The sequence below is a fragment of the Hyla sarda genome, chromosome 6 (assembly GCF_029499605.1).
Source record: "Hyla sarda isolate aHylSar1 chromosome 6, aHylSar1.hap1, whole genome shotgun sequence".
NCBI lineage: Eukaryota > Metazoa > Chordata > Amphibia > Anura > Hylidae > Hyla > Hyla sarda.
The window spans coordinates 121,312,830-121,328,750 of NC_079194.1; the positions used below are offsets into that span (position 1 = coordinate 121,312,830).

At 43.9% G+C, this 15,921-nt stretch overlaps 1 protein-coding gene across 3 annotated transcripts in view; it reads left to right on the forward strand.

Annotated features, from left to right (window-relative positions):
- Nucleotides 1-4,742: 4,742 nt before the first annotated feature.
- PLXNA1 (plexin A1) overlaps nucleotides 4,743-15,921 on the forward strand; it is a 327,026-nt gene continuing 315,847 nt past the window's right edge. For 2 of the 3 annotated variants that reach the window (XM_056524877.1, XM_056524880.1), the window contains exon 1: nucleotides 6,234-6,362. The gene's annotated coding sequence lies outside the window, so the exon portion shown is untranslated. Of the gene's footprint in view, nucleotides 4,876-6,233; nucleotides 6,363-15,921 lie in introns of those variants that run through there. The other variant, XM_056524879.1, reaches the window with a different exon arrangement.

Below are 15,921 nucleotides of genomic sequence, written 5' to 3' on the forward strand. Positions count from 1 at the left end.
TTTCTATCTATCTATGAGCAGTATTATTGTAGTTTTATTTCATGTACATAGGGGCAGTATTATAGTAGTTATATTCTTGTACATAGGGGCAGTATTACAGTTGTTTATCTATCTATGAGCAGTATTATTGTAGTTTTATTTTATGTACATAGGGGCAGTATTATAGTAGTTATATTCTTGTACATAGGGGCAGTATTACAGTTGTTTATCTATGAGCAGTATTATTGTAGTTTTATTTCATGTACATAGGGGCAGTATTATAGTAGTTATATTCTTGTACATAGAGGCAGTATTACAGTTGTTTATCTATCTATGAGCAGTATTATTGTAGTTATTATTGTAGTTTTATTTCATGTACATAGGGGCAGTATTATAGTAGTTATATTCTTGTACATAGAGGCAGTATTACAGTTGTTTATCTATCTATGAGCAGTATTATTGTAGTTTTATTTTATGTACATAGGGGCAGTATCATAGTAGTTACCGTATTTATCGGCAGCGGCGCCGGCAATGGGTGCCGCTGCCCCTTCTCTGCCCCTGGCTGTCGCCGACAGCCAGGGGGAGAGAAGGGGCAGCGGCACCCATTGCCGGCGCCGCTGCCCCGTTGCCTCCCCCCATCCCCGGTGGCATAATTACCTGAGTCGGGTCCGCGCTGCTCCAGGCCTCCGTCGTGCGTCCCCGGCGTCATTGCTATGCGCTGAACGGCGCGGCGCATGACGTCAGAGCGCCGCGCCGTGCATAGCAACGACGCTGGGGCAGCGGCGCCGGCAATGGGTGCCGCTGCCCCTTCTCTCCCCCTGGCTGTCGGCGCCGCTTCTCTCCCCCTGGCTATCGGCGCCGGCACCGATAGTCAGGGGGACAGAACGGGCAGCGGCGCCAATAACCAGAGGGTGAAAAGGGCCGACAGCAGCGCTCTAGACCCCAGGAAAGGCAGGGGGAGAGAAGCGGGCAGCGACGGCCTCTCTCCCTCTGCCTTTCCTGGGGGTATATCGGGGTATACACGCGCACACACGCACCCTCATTTTATCATGGATATTTGGGTAAAAAACTTTTTTTACCCAAATATCCTTGGTAAAATGAGGGTGCGTGTTATAGGCCGGTGCGTGGTATACCCCGATAAATACGGTATATTCTTGTACATAGGGGCAGTATTACAATTGTTTATCTATGAGCAGTATTATTGTAGTTTTATTTCATGCACATAGGGGCAGTATTATAGTAGTTATATTCTTGTACATAGAGGCAGTATTACAGTTGTTTATCTATCTATGAGCAGTATTATTGTAGTTTTATTTCATGTACATAGGGGCAGTATTATAGTAGTTATATTCTTGAACATAGAGGCAGTATTACAGTTGTTTATCTATCTATGGGCAGTATTATTGTAGTTTTATTTCATGTACATAGCGGCAGTATTATAGTAGTTATATTCTTGTACATAGAGGCAGTATTACAGTTGTTTATCTATCTATGGGCAGTATTGTAGTTTTATTTCATGTACATAGCGGCAGTATTATAGTAGTTATATTCTTGAACATAGGGGCAGTATTACAGTTGTTAATCTATCTATCTATAAGCAGTATTATTGTAGTTTTATTTCACGAACATTCTGGTCTTTTGTCCACTTGGTAATTATTCTCTGTTTAACACCGTGTTGTCACTTTGCTCCTTGTTCCTGGTAATTAGGTTTGTTTTCATGCTGCATACTACCTGTTACTCATTTTACTCTACCTTCCCTTAATTTTTCATTTCTCTTTTGCTTTCAGGCACACTACCTTTTTGAGTCTGGGCTTTATCAGGTGGTTGCTATGCATTTTTGTATATTGTTCTTGGTCTTGCTCAGACCCCAGGTTCTGTCTTTGTACCACAGAGTTGTATCTCTGTCATCATGACACATTTATGAGTTTTTTAAGTGTTTTAAATGTATGTCTGAATTTTGCATTCATGCATTAATAAGGAAAACCTTTTTATGATTTGATCTATATACACTTCTTTTTTGTGTAAATAATTGTGGTTTTGGTGTAGGATGCTTATTGCCTTGGGGACTTTAGTGTAATTGTATTACTCAGTAGGGGTGACATGTAATAGATTTAAATTAGCATTATTAACCCCTTAAGGACCGGGGCTTTTTCTGTTTTTTCATTTTCAATTTTTCCTCCTTAACTTAAAAAAATCATAACTCTTTAAAATTTTCACCTAAAATTCTATATGATGACTTATTTTTTGCGTCACTAATTCTACTTTGTAATGACATTAGTCATTTTACCCAAAAATCTACGGTGAAACGGGAAAAAAAATCAATGTGCGACAACATTTATGAAAAAACACTATTTTGTAAGTTTTGTGGGCTTCTGTTTTTACGCAGTACTTTTTTTTGGCAAAAATGACACCTTATCTTTATTCTGTAGGTCCATACGGTTAAAATGATACCCTACTTGTATAGGTTTGATTTTGTGTCACTTCAGAAAAAATCATGAATACATACAGGAAAATGTATGTTTAAAATTGTCATCTTCTGACCCCTATAACTTTATTATTTTTCTGTGTTCAGGGTGCTATGGGGGCTCATTTTTTGCGCCGCAATCTGACGTTTTTAGTGGTACCATTTTTGTTCTGATCAGACTTTTTGATCACTTTTTATTCACTTTTTTGTGGTTTAAAAAGTGATCAAAAATGCAATATTTAGGACTTTGGAATTTTTTTGCGCGTACGCCATTGAACTTGCGGTTTAAAAAGTGGTATATTTTTATAATTCGGACATTTCCACACGCGGTGATACCACATATGTGTATTTTTTATTATTATTTACACTGTTTTATTTTGTTACTAGGAAATGCCGGGTGATTCAAACTTTTAATGCAGAAGGGAATACCTGAAAGGGTTAACTTTTTTTTTTTTTTTTACACTTTTTTTTTTACAAGCTGATAGGTGCCATAGAGACCTATCAGCTTGCAATGGCTGATTTCATTCACAGACTGCTGCCTTGCCGTTGCATGGCAACAATCAGAGAAATCGGTGATCGCTCAAGCCTGGATCTCAGGCTTGAATCATTCAATCAGCGACCGGACTGCAGGAAGGAAGGTAAGAGACCTTCTCCTGTAGTACAGCTGTTCGGGATGCCGCGATTATACCGTGGCGATCCCGAACAGCTCCCTGAGCTAGCCGGGCACTTTCACTTTAGTTTTTAGCCGCACGGCTCAGCTTTGAGCGCACGGCTAAAGGGTTAATAGCACGTGGCACCTCAATCAGTGCCGTGCGCTATTAGCGGCGGGTCCCGGCTTCACTATGATGCCGGGCCCGCCACGATATGATGTGGGGTTACCGTGTAACCCCATGTTATATGGCAGGACTGGGACACATGACGTAGCGGTACGTCATGTGTCCTTAAGGAGTTAATAAAACTATTTTTTTATTAAATATATATGTGTGTATATATATATATATATATTTTTTTTTTTTTACACCTTTTAGAATCCTATACAGTGACCCCTCAACATACAATAGTTTCAACATACAATGGTCTTTTCTGGACCATTGTAACTTGAAACCAGACTCAACATACAATGTACAGACAATCCAGATCTGTGAAACGCGTCACAACTGGAGGAACTGACCAATCAGAATGGGCATTTTACTGGTAAATCACCTCTATTACTGAAGTGCATGCACTGACTGGCTGTCTGGTAGCGCCCCCTACAGTACAGGGAGGAACTACAAGTTCTGTACTACTCCTTTCCTGTGCCAGGGTTAGCTGCTCCTTTGGACACCAAGTAAGGGCGGTAGAGATGAGCGCACTTACAGTAAATTTGATTCGTCACGAACTTCTCGGCTCGGCAGTTGATGCCTTTCCTGCGTAAATTAGTTCAGCTTTCAGGTGCTCCGGTGGGCTGGAAAAGGTGGATACAGTCCAAGGAAAGAGTCTCCTAGGACTGTATCCACCTTTTCCAGCCCACGGGAGCACCTGAAAGCTGAACTAATTTACGCAGGAAAAGTCATCAACTGCCGAGCCGAGAAGTTCGTGACGAATCGAATTTACTGTAAGTTCGCTCATCTCTAAAGGGCGGCTCCATTTGGGACACTGTGTGTACTGTATAGAACCCCGAAGAAGCTCCTGTCCTCTACATAAACCATTGTTTCCCAACCAGGGTGCCTCCAGCTGTTGCAAAACTACAACTTCCAGCATGCCCGGACAGCCGCCGGCTGTCCGGGCATGCTGGGAGTTGTAGTTTTGCAACAGCTGGAGGCACCCTGGTTGGGAAACACTGACATAGACAGTGATTTACAGCTCCCAGCAGCTCTTTCTTACTTTTATATGGAAGGACTTTCTTTCTGTATTAGTTATCTACTTATTTATCTTTAATCCTCACCTTTTCCTATTTTATGGAACCAATTACCAGGTTTCCATAGAGTTCTGGCCTCAACCTACAATGGTTTCAACATACAATGATCGTCCTGGAACCAATTAATATTGTAACTTGAAGGACCGCTGTACTTACTAATACAGTGTCCTATAGTACGTTATGCTCTCTTAGTTATACAATTAGTATTTTGATTTAAGTAAAAATAATAAAACACACTGTAGTCCTACAGTAAGCCTATACATCTCGATTCTTCTATTAGCATTTGGTGCAGTCTGGAGAGGGTTAACAGTGAGTGTGAATGGGCTCTACCCCTCCCGTGTGCGTGTCCCTCCCAGGCCGGCTCGTGCGCCCTCTGGCGGTGATCGGCGGCACAGCAGCGCCCTGGGAAGCGAGATCGAGGCTGGAGTTCCAGTGGAAGCTGCGCTGCATTCCTTCCTATTCCATTCATGCTGAGCAGCTACATTGTATCACGGCGCCGGGACTCCGGACATGGCAGCGGGCGCCCGCTCTCGCAGTAAGTAGCCGCCGTGTTCGCCGTGTGCTCTACCGATGGAACTTTTCCTTCTCTTCCCCGGTTCCTGGAGAAGAAGGGGGGGGGGGGGGATCGCTAGAGAGAAGCTGGGAATCTGCAACGTGCTGCCGAGCATGATCGGGGGCTGTGAAACGCAGGAGCGGGGGATCGGGCAGTCTGGTCCTCCCCGCACTGGATCTGGTGCTGGCACTGAGGACTGTAACGTGCCGGGCACCGGGCTGGTGATCAGGACCCCGCACTCCTCACCCCCAGTGATTTATAGGGTTTGTGCCTATGATCCCCATTACCGGGCACGGGGTGGGAGGGTGCCCTGTGCCATGCTGCTGTACTGATTTCTGGGCTGCACATGTATGTAGCGCATACCCCTGGCTGGGTTAGGCACACAGTGTGCGGCGGTGCCCCTTGGTCCGTGCCATGCTGCAGTTGGTGGGCAGGGAGAGGCTGCACTGCGCTCACTTGGGTTGCACTGGTTGGTGGCAGGAGCTGGGGATGTGGTTGTATTGCTGATGTTTTCCTACACAGACTGCAGGGAGAGGGCAGCCAGGATGAGATGCCAGGCTAATAAAGTGCCCGCAATCCTAGGAAGGCGCTGGGCATCTCGGCTGACAGCTGACTAAGTGATATCATGTATACTTTGCTTATTGCCAACCCCTTGCCCATATCTTGAAGTTACTACGCCAAAGCCATACGTCCCTGGCAGACTTCTTGGCACCTATGCCACCCCACTTTCTATTCGCATTCCTATAGGATCATGGTTTGGGATGTTTGTTGTCAATGCAGATGGTGCTGGCAGTTTGGAAGCACTACTACCCCCATCCTCCTCTGCAGCAGTATTGTGTGTATACCAGGACTTGTGGATTGGAGTGGCTCAATACGTTGTGTGCGCAGAGCTGCCCTATAGGTTGGCGCCATACACCGGGTAAATGATCTCTTCAGGGGTTTGTTAACACCTTAGCAGCCAGACGGAGGGGCCTGTGGTGCAGTGAGCTCTGGCAGTGAAAGGGTTACGGTATGTGAGGGGGAAATTGGGCGGAAATCTTTTCCCCGTGTCCCCTCTGCGGAGGATCTCACCCGGGAGGAGCGGGCATGGTGGCGGCAGGTACGGGCAACCGGGCTCATATCTAGACGGGAGAGGAACTATGCCCGCCCTGAATATTCATTCTCTGCAGGAGCGCTGCCAGCTGTGTGCCAGCTTCCCCCCGGCCAGTGCTGCACCTGTGAGGAGACGTGTGGCAGCGCTGCTCCCGGTGCCCCGTGCGCTGTCTACAAATATCCGGGAGGTGTGAATGCCGCCCATAATACCTGCGTCCTCCGCTTGTGCCGGTCCGGGAGGATCTCTAGGAAGGAATGCGCTTTTTGGAGTCTGTGGGATTTGTTGGCACAGGGTGATGTTAACCCCTGTCTACCCATTCTGCCATGTCTAAGACTGGCACAGGCACCACTGGAAGTGTGAGTAGTCGTGTAGGCGGGTGAGTGAGCTTTGCATTGTCCATATCATTAATAAATGCATACACAGGTGTGTGTGTGTATATATATATATATATATATATATATATATATATATATATATATATAATCTCCATCCAGCTTATCCGTGGGTAAGAAATGGGCTTAGGGCAGGTACTTATGTCTGCGGCCCCTGGACTGTGTAGGATGTGATGAGGGTAGGAAGTAATAGACCAGATCCTAGGGGAGACATGTGGAGATTTCTGGAGGCTGTAAGTTCATACATAGTGTTACATGTCTGTGTGTATGTATGTGTATATATATATATATATATATATTATGTGTATATGTATACATACGTGTCTGTGTGTTCTCTCCACAACCTCAATACCCCAAACAATAATTGCATGTATTTACTGTATGTATAAAAAACCAGTGTGTATGGATTTATATATTTTTGTAGTGTATAAATGTGTGGGATGTGTGTGTGTGTGTGTGTGTATGTATATAGTATTATGTGATTGTGTGTATGTGAAACATATATAGGAATATGTCTGTTTGGTGTAGGATTACAAGCCAATACCTTAGGTGTTCACGTATATAAAATGTTACTATCCCTATACTCCCGCAATTATGTATGCATGTGAAAATAGATGAGATATACTAGTGTGTATATATAGATGTGTATAAATTGTGTCTGTGCATATTGCATGGTATGTAAATGTATAGAGGATATATATGTTTATAGACTGTATGTATGACTGGTATGTATGCATATACGTGTGTGTTTAAATGGGCTATGTGTATACATGTGTATGGCTGGAATGTATGTACAGTATATGAAAAGCATATATACACGTGTAGCTGGTATTTATACATATGGGTTTAGATACACATGTGTATGGCTGGTATGTATATGGGCAGTTTATATACACACACGTATGGCTGGTATGTATATGGGCAGTGTATATACACACACGTATGGCTGGTATGTATATGGGCAGTGTATATACACACACGTGTATAGCTGGTATGTATATGAGCAGTGTATATATACATGTATGTATATGAGCAGTATATACATGTGTATGGCTGGTATGTATACGGGCAGTGTATATACACACACGTGTATAGCTGGTATGTATATGAGCAGTGTATATATACATGTATGTATATGAGCAGTATATACATGTGTATGGCTGGTATGTATACGGGCAGTGTATATACACATGTACGATTGGTATGTATACGGGCAGTGTAAATACACATGTACAATTGGTATGTATACGGGCAGTGTATGTACATATGTACAATTGGTATGTATACGGGCAGTGTATGTACATATGTACAATTGGTATGTATACGGGCAGTGTATGTACATATGTACAATTGGTATGTATACGGGCAGTGTATATACACATGTACGATTGGTATGTATACGGGCAGTGTATATACACTGTAGACAGTTGTATGGCTGGTATATACATATGTATAGGATAAATAATCCCACTTGCTGAAGCATCTCGGCGTTACGGTTTGTGGCCGTCATGTCTTCTCCTCCTCCTCCTCGTTTTATGACCCTGCAGAGTATGTTGCTAGTAACTCTCCCACAATGCAGTCGTCCTCATTGCCAAGAATTAGAATTCTATTTTGCTCATTGTTTTCCAGGACAATCATTTATTGTCTTATATAGTCATGAACTCAGAAAAGGCATCAGTCATTTCTTCCCAGACTGTGGCGGTGGATCCTTATAATGGTCCGCACATATGTGCCGTATTGCCTGCCCAGTCTCTGCTATAGAAGAGCTGCAGTTTCCACCCCAATATGTTTGCAGGAGCCTTTATTCACGTTATTGCTTTCTCTACAGTACATGTTGCCCCTTATCACAGTGTAGTGCAGAGATATGGGTGCAGCCAAGGCCAGAGAGGAGAGACATTCCATCTGAAGCACAGATCAGAAACAAAGTTGCAGATCCATCCCCAGCCCCCAACCCATTACCCCCCCCCCCCCAATTTGAGATTTCCACATGTCCTCAGCAAATGGTTCTAAATCCTCCTGCTTTAAACTGTTGCAGCTGCTGGGGCCTTCTGACCCTGGTGCCCTTTAACCTGCCCCGTTTTGAAGTGGGGGTGGTGCACTCTTTCAGGGATAGCAGATAGACCAGAGAACACCTCTCTATCGAATTCTTTTAGAGAAGATATAGAACATCTGAAAAGATCATCGTGCCTATGGGTATGCCCGCTTTCCGTATTCACGATATTTGGCATGCCTCTGCCAGACTTTGCAGGTACCTGCCAAGTGGTAACGAGCGAATGTATGGAAGGCGGCAGCATAGTGTGCATATTTTTTAATGGAGTTGGTTGTCGGTGGTGCTTCGACTGGGGCATTTTAAGGTGACAATTAATTACACGTCATGCCTGCCCATTGATATGGCACAAGCCATGCCATCTGGGCACTAGAGGGTTATTTTTATTTCTTTTTTCTTGCTTCTATTCCTGCCCGGGATGCTCAGCAGTAGGTAGTGTAGTGACCTTTTTCCACAGCTCTTCCTACTGCTTCTCCGCTGTGGTGACCCTTCCATTTCACAACGCCCGTCTTCTCTTTAGGTCATTGACTTTTTCGGTAGAGGATTTATTTTTTATTTATTTTTTCTGCCTGCCGATTGCACAAAGCCGGGTATGAACAGGTATTGTTTTCAGATCATTCTTTATAGGGCTGCAGGACTACAATGCCTACCATGCATTGACTTGCATCTCTTGTTGATGTTGAATTAAATTAAAATTTTATCCTGTAGAATAGTGGTCTTCAAATTGGACCTCCAGCTGTTGCAGAGCTACAACTCCCAACATGCCCGGACAGCCGTTGGCTGTCCAGGCATGTTGAGAGTTGTAGTTTTGCAACAGCTTGAGGTCCACAGTTTGGAGATCACTGCTATAAAGTATAATAGCAAGCGTAACGGAACCTTAATGCTACACACCGGCAGATGGTATCTTCGCCGTCATGGCATGCTGGGAGTTGTAGTTTTGTAGCTGATGAGCTAGGGACCATTTTTATAGATGCCGTTTTGTTTAATTCAGTTTAAGCTCATATGTTTGCACCCAGGTGCATTGTATTGTAAGAAGGCTGGATTTGCTCAGTTTCGGCTTAGGTGGGGGTCCTTGTTTTGCCCCCACTCGTATGACCTGGGTAGACTTGTTTGGTTAGATTTTGAATAAAGCAGTATTGTTCCCTGGGGTGCCGAAAGAGAAATCCCGGGGACTGGTGCTGAGAGCTCGCTGGGAAAGTCAGGAAGGCTGAGTGACCAGGGATGGGCTCGGTGCAGATCTGTTTGAGGACTGGTTTGCCCAGCCATGAGTGACAAGTGGCGCTCTGCGGTGACAGACAGCAGGCATGCCGAGAAGTGTATTGCTTTTAGAGCTGCTTTGGACTAATGTATGACAACATGGAAGCATTCAGCCATGCAGCACAGTGGGCACTGTCTCTCCAAGGGTTTACGTTCTGCTGCAGTCATATGAATGGGAGCTGTTCTCGAAAGAAATTCTTAAAAAGATTCCATTCCATTAATCGGGTATCTGATAATCCGGCGCTTATGTACGATTTAGCAATACTTATAATTTGGCACCTATCTACTTCTGGATTAAAGATATTTTACTATATACACAAAATTATATATTATGATGGGGTGGGATGTATCAGATGGTCTTTTCCTAATGTACACAAATAAGTTGGTCTCGAACTTTCAATTGATTATACACTTCCCCCTACTATCCATCACTGGTGCCCCCGTAACATTCATTGTTGTTTCTAGTCGGCCCCCTACTGACCTATAAGGAAGAAGTGCCATAGTACCATTGTTAAAACTTTGTGTTTCCAAGGCAACCAGCATCTTCTTCATAGACATTTTTGTAATCTCTCATCAGGTTCGATGTTGTCTCTGAATCCTTTAATACATTGTCCTGTATTGTCGGTACCCAAGATCCATTACCAGACCTGCCATATAAGCTAATATATTATTGGTTGACAGGTGAAGTTTCATAGACACGCGGATTTGGGGCTATTGACTTTTTTTTTTTTAGGGATATAATCACTTAGTATATTTGCATTTGTGGGGCACAGATTGGTTCATTTGTTTTGAAATCCCTTTTCGTAGTACAATTTTGGAAATATCTAAATCTTGAACTTTTTCATGGTATTTTGACCACTGGGTGGCGCTGATTTGTATCTGTCTATGCAGGGCACTCCAGGTGTCCAGTCTTACTTTATCGGTAGACTGATTCATGTACTTACTGTATTTATATCTATCCTCGCCCCACCGCCATCTTGAATCCAGTTTTAGATCATATACAAGACTGACTTGTTTCTCCTACCATTATGGGAGCCATCAGTGTGTTGTAGATTTTTTGGATGGTTGTCTCATGTGTAGGACTTGTTCAATATCTACAGTAGGTGACTTATAATATTCACTTCATTTTACCCACTAGGTCGGTAAGCTTTTTGCTCTTATCTATGGAGGGAGCTTTTTGTTTGTACGAAATCTTTAAGTGATGTAAAGTTGGATTATTACAGTGATCCCTCAACCTACAATGGCCTCAACATACAATCGTTTCAACATACAATGGTCTTTTCTGCACCATTGTAACTTGAAACCAGACTCAACATACAATGCTATGGACAGTTCAGATCTGTGAAACGTGTCAATGGCTGGAAGAACCGACCAATTAGAATGGGCAATTTACTGGTAAAACACCTGTATTACTGAAGCGTATGCATTGACTGATGTCTGGTAGCGCCCCCCTACAGTACAGGGAGGTATTACATATTCTGTACTCTTTACCTGTACCAGGGTTACCTGCTCCTTTGGACACCAGGTGAGGGCGGCTCCATGTTACTTTTTTAGGACATTGCATGTACTGTACAGGACACTGAAGAAGCTCCTGTCCTTTACATAGACCAGTGTTCCCAAAGCAGGGTGCCCCCAGCTGTTGCAAAACTACAACTCCCAGCATGCCCGGACAGCTTTTGGCTGTCCGTGCATGCTGGGAGTTGTAGTTTTGCAACAGCTGGAGGCTCCCTGCTTGGGGAACACTGACATAGACAGTGATTTACAGCAGATCCTTATTACTTTTATATGTAAGGATTTGCTTTATCTAGATTTGTTATCTACTTATTTTTCTTTAATCCTCACTTTTTTTCCTATTTCCGGATGACATTTTGGTGGCTTCCGAACCAATTACCAGGTTTCCAGAATTCTGGTCTCAACATACGATTGTTTCAACATACAATGGTCATCCTGGAACCAATTAATATTGTAACTTGAGGGACCACTGTATTAAGCCATTCGTCGTACCTCCGATTGTTACTTTACTAGTCTGCCCTCTTGAATTCAGTCCTATAGCTTTATTGTATCTGTATTTCCGTCCCCTATCTTTTTTACGCTTTATAGTTTTGGTGTATGCCACCCTGCTGTTTGCGCCGCTTAATGGTGAAAGTGACATTTTGGCAGTGACGTCTCCTCTGTATAGATTGCCTGCAGCAGGCATAGTCCTCTACGGTGAGAAGGTGGAATCCATATAACTCCCTGGTTCAGCATCAGTGGAACGTGCGCTCTGTAGAGATACTTGCGCTGTAATATTAACCATATTTATTCCCCAGCCTGGGAAGAGAGGAGGTCCCTTACCAATCATATTAAGCCCTGTTCCACCAAGTGGCTTCTCTGTGTTTTGGCCTGCAGGGGAAATCTTATTGAATACAGTTATGAATAGTTAATATCATACACACATCATCGCTCTGCCGGGTCTGGGGTGAGAGGCTGCTTAACATCTCCGCCATCTATAGACTTAAATTGTTTTTAGCCATTATACGGAGTCAGTCTCTGCTGCCGCTGTGGATTCTCTATGTATTATCCATTTCCGGGGGAGATGTTTATTACATTATCTTCACATACATAGAATGCTTGTACTTGCTCTTTTTTATTTTATTTTACTGTATTGGCATATACATGTGTGTGTTTCTAGTATCAGGGCCCCAATTGATAGGGCTATCAGGTAGCGGCCACACATCCATAGGCCAAGTGATCCCTAGGCCCCGCCCCCATCTCCCTTCCCCCCCCCCCCATCTCCCTTTCCCCCCCCCCCCATCTCCCTTCCCCCCCCCCCATCTCCCTTTCCCCCCCCCCCCATCTCCCTTTCCCCCCCCCCCCATCTCCCTTCCCCCCCCCCCCCCCCCCCCCATCTCTCCTTTTAGTTTTATCATTTTTTGAATGACTCAAAGACCTGGCAAGTCTCCAGATTGGTTGGAGCAAATCGAAGCAGATACGAGATACAGCTTTCTATTTTATATCATGTTGTTTTTGGTGTTGGATAAATACACAGAACTTTTTGGGTGGTTTTTGTGAAACCGTTTTTAGTGGATAAAAAATAAATAAATAAAAGTAACATTTTAGTGTCCTTCTGTGATCCTGATCCCTATTTCTCGGTTGCAAATACATTTCTATAGATTTTAGCAGACCATTTCAGTAAGTAGGTTGTTTCTTCCCATGTATGGCCAGACAATATGAACATTCAGTCAATAAGTCCCCCCCCAAAAAAAAAAAGTAGTTTAATTCAATAAGTCAATACGAATAATAAGAAATCAGTTTTTAGCCTTATTTGTCTTCATATTCAGCATCTGGTTGTGTGGCACTATCATGGGAAGTGTTAGACTGGTGTCGGCATTGAAGGTCTGTGCGGTTTTGTCCGGTTAAATGGCGAACTTCATGAGGAAAACAATTAAAGCCCATGGTGTCCCTCGTGCTCTGTTCATGTAACAGATCGGCTGGGACAGTTTTTCTCATTGTTATGCTAAGTCATGGGGTAAAAGAAAACTCTGCCACTGGATTTGGTTACACGAACAAGGCCCGAGGGACACAATGGGCTTTAATGGTGTCCATTGGGTTTTCCTCATGGAGTCACACATTTTGCGGGACAGTATAGTACAGCAGGTATGGGGGCACCCAACGGAGCCTCCAACACAGGTGTGAACCAAGCCATAGGACCTTATAAGATTGCCTCACCTAGCAGTAAATGAGCCCTGATGTCATAGATTGGTGCTTTTTTACAGAGCCTATTACAAAGCCCGACAATTGAGTATTTGGCTCTGTTTAAAGGGTACTCCGGTGGAAAACTTTTTTTTTTTTTTTAATCAACTGGTGCCAGAAAGATAAACAGATTTGTAAATTACTTCTATTAAAAAATCTTAATCCTTCCAGTACTTATTAGTTGCTGAATACTACAGAGGAAATGTTTTTTCTTTTTGGAACACAGAGCTCTCTGCTGAATCAAGAGCACAGTGCTCTCTGCTGACATCTCTGTCCATTTTAGGAACTGTCCAGAGTAGGAAAAAATCCCCATAGCAAACATGCTGCTCTGGACAGTTCCTAAAATGGACAGAGATGTCAGCAGAGAGCTCTGTGTTCCAAAAAGAAAAGAATTTCCTCTGTAGTATTCAGCAGCTAATAACTAATGGAAGGATTAAGATTTTTTTTTTAATATAGAAATAATTTACAAATCTGTTTAACTTTCTGGCACCAGTTGATTAAAAAAAAAAAAAAAAAAAAAGTTTTCCACCGGAGTACCCCTTTAATAGGGCCCATAGTTAGGTGTTGAGCGTGAGTAGCATAGTGGCTGAGAGGTTAGCACCGTTGTCTTGCAGCTTTGGGGTCATGGGTTCAAAATCCAATCGGGGCAACATTATAGTAAGATCCCAATGGGGACAGAAACCAGTGTAATAATCTTTGTACAGTGCTGCAGAAAATATTAGTGCTCTATAAATTAAACCAATAAAATAAATTGTGTCTAGATTAGCCATCAGTGTACGGGAGCATGTGAAGTACTGATCTATGATGGTGGTCAGCAGTGTACGGGAGCATGTGAAGTACTGATCTATGATGGTGGTCAGCAGTGTACGGGAGCATGTGAAGTACTGATCTATGATGGTGGTCAGCAGTGTACGGGAGCATGTGAAGTACTGATCTATGATGGTGGTCAGCAGTGTACGGGAGCATGTGAAGTACTGATCTATGATGGTGGTCAGCAGTGTACGGGAGCATGTGAAGTACTGATCTATGATGGTGGTCAGCAGTGTACGGGAACATGTGAAGTACTGATCTATGATGGTGGTCAGCTGTATACGGGAGCATGTGAAGTACTGATCTATGATGGTGGTCAGCAGTGTACGGGAGCATGTGAAGTACTGATCTATGATGGTGGTCAGCAGTGTACGGGAGCATGTGAAGTACTGATCTATGATGGTGGTCAGCAGTGTACGGGAGCATGTGAAGTACTGATCTATGATGGTGGTCAGCAGTGTACGGGAGCATGTGAAGTACTGATCTATGATGGTGGTCAGCAGTGTACGGGAGCATGTGAAGTACTGATCTATGATGGTGGTCAGCAGTGTACGGGAGCATGTGAAGTACTGATCTATGATGGTGGTCAGCAGTGTACGGGAACATGTGAAGTACTGATCTATGATGGTGGTCACTGGTCAGCAGTGTACGGGAACATGTGAAGTACTGATCTATGATGGTGGTCAGCAGTGTACGGGAGCATGTGAAGTACTGATCTATGATGGTGGTCAGCAGTGTACGGGAGCATGTGAAGTACTGATCTATGATGGTGGTCAGCAGTGTACGGGAGCATGTGAAGTACTGATCTATGATGGTGGTCAGCAGTGTACGGGAGCATGTGAAGTACTGATCTATGATGGTGGTCAGCAGTGTACGGGAGCATGTGAAGTACTGATCTATGATGGTGGTCAGCAGTGTACGGGAGCATGTGAAATATTGATCTATGATGGTGGTCAGCAGTGTACGGGAACATGTGAAGTACTGATCTATGATGGTGGTCAGCTGTATACGGGAACATGTGAAGTACTGATCTATGATGGTGGTCAGCAGTGTACGGGAGCATGTGAAGTACTGATCTATGATGGTGGTCAGCAGTGTACGGGAGCATGTGAAGTACTGATCTATGATGGTGGTCAGCAGTGTACGGGAGCATGTGAAGTACTGATCTATGATGGTGGTCAGCAGTGTACGGGAGCATGTGAAGTACTGATCTATGATGGTGGTCAGCTGTATACGGGAGCATGTGAAGTACTGATCTATGATGGTGGTCAGCAGTGTACGGGAGCATGTGAAGTACTGATCTATGATGGTGGTCAGCAGTGTTTTTGGTCTCTTGCCTCTATGGAGGTGCTGTGGGATTTGGAATGTGGTGTCCTGGTGTCTTTTGTTACCTTTTAACTGAGGGATGGTGGGAATCTTAGCAATTAAATAGCTTCACAACTTAGGGACAGGGTTAAAGGTCGTCAGGGGAAGCCATGTGACTGTCTGTGAAAAAACTGATCCCATGTGTGACCTGGAGGGATTCGTCTTTTTGTTTGCATGAGTAGAGGGCGGATATCGCCAGGTTGTTGACCTGCTCTGAATTTAGAAATTTCTGCACTCCCCTCCCTCATTTACAAGTCTTTAAAACCAGTTTCTTGTGGACTCCCTGCTGGTAAATAGGGGGCTATCGTGTGGTTGCCCCCAACTGAGTGAAG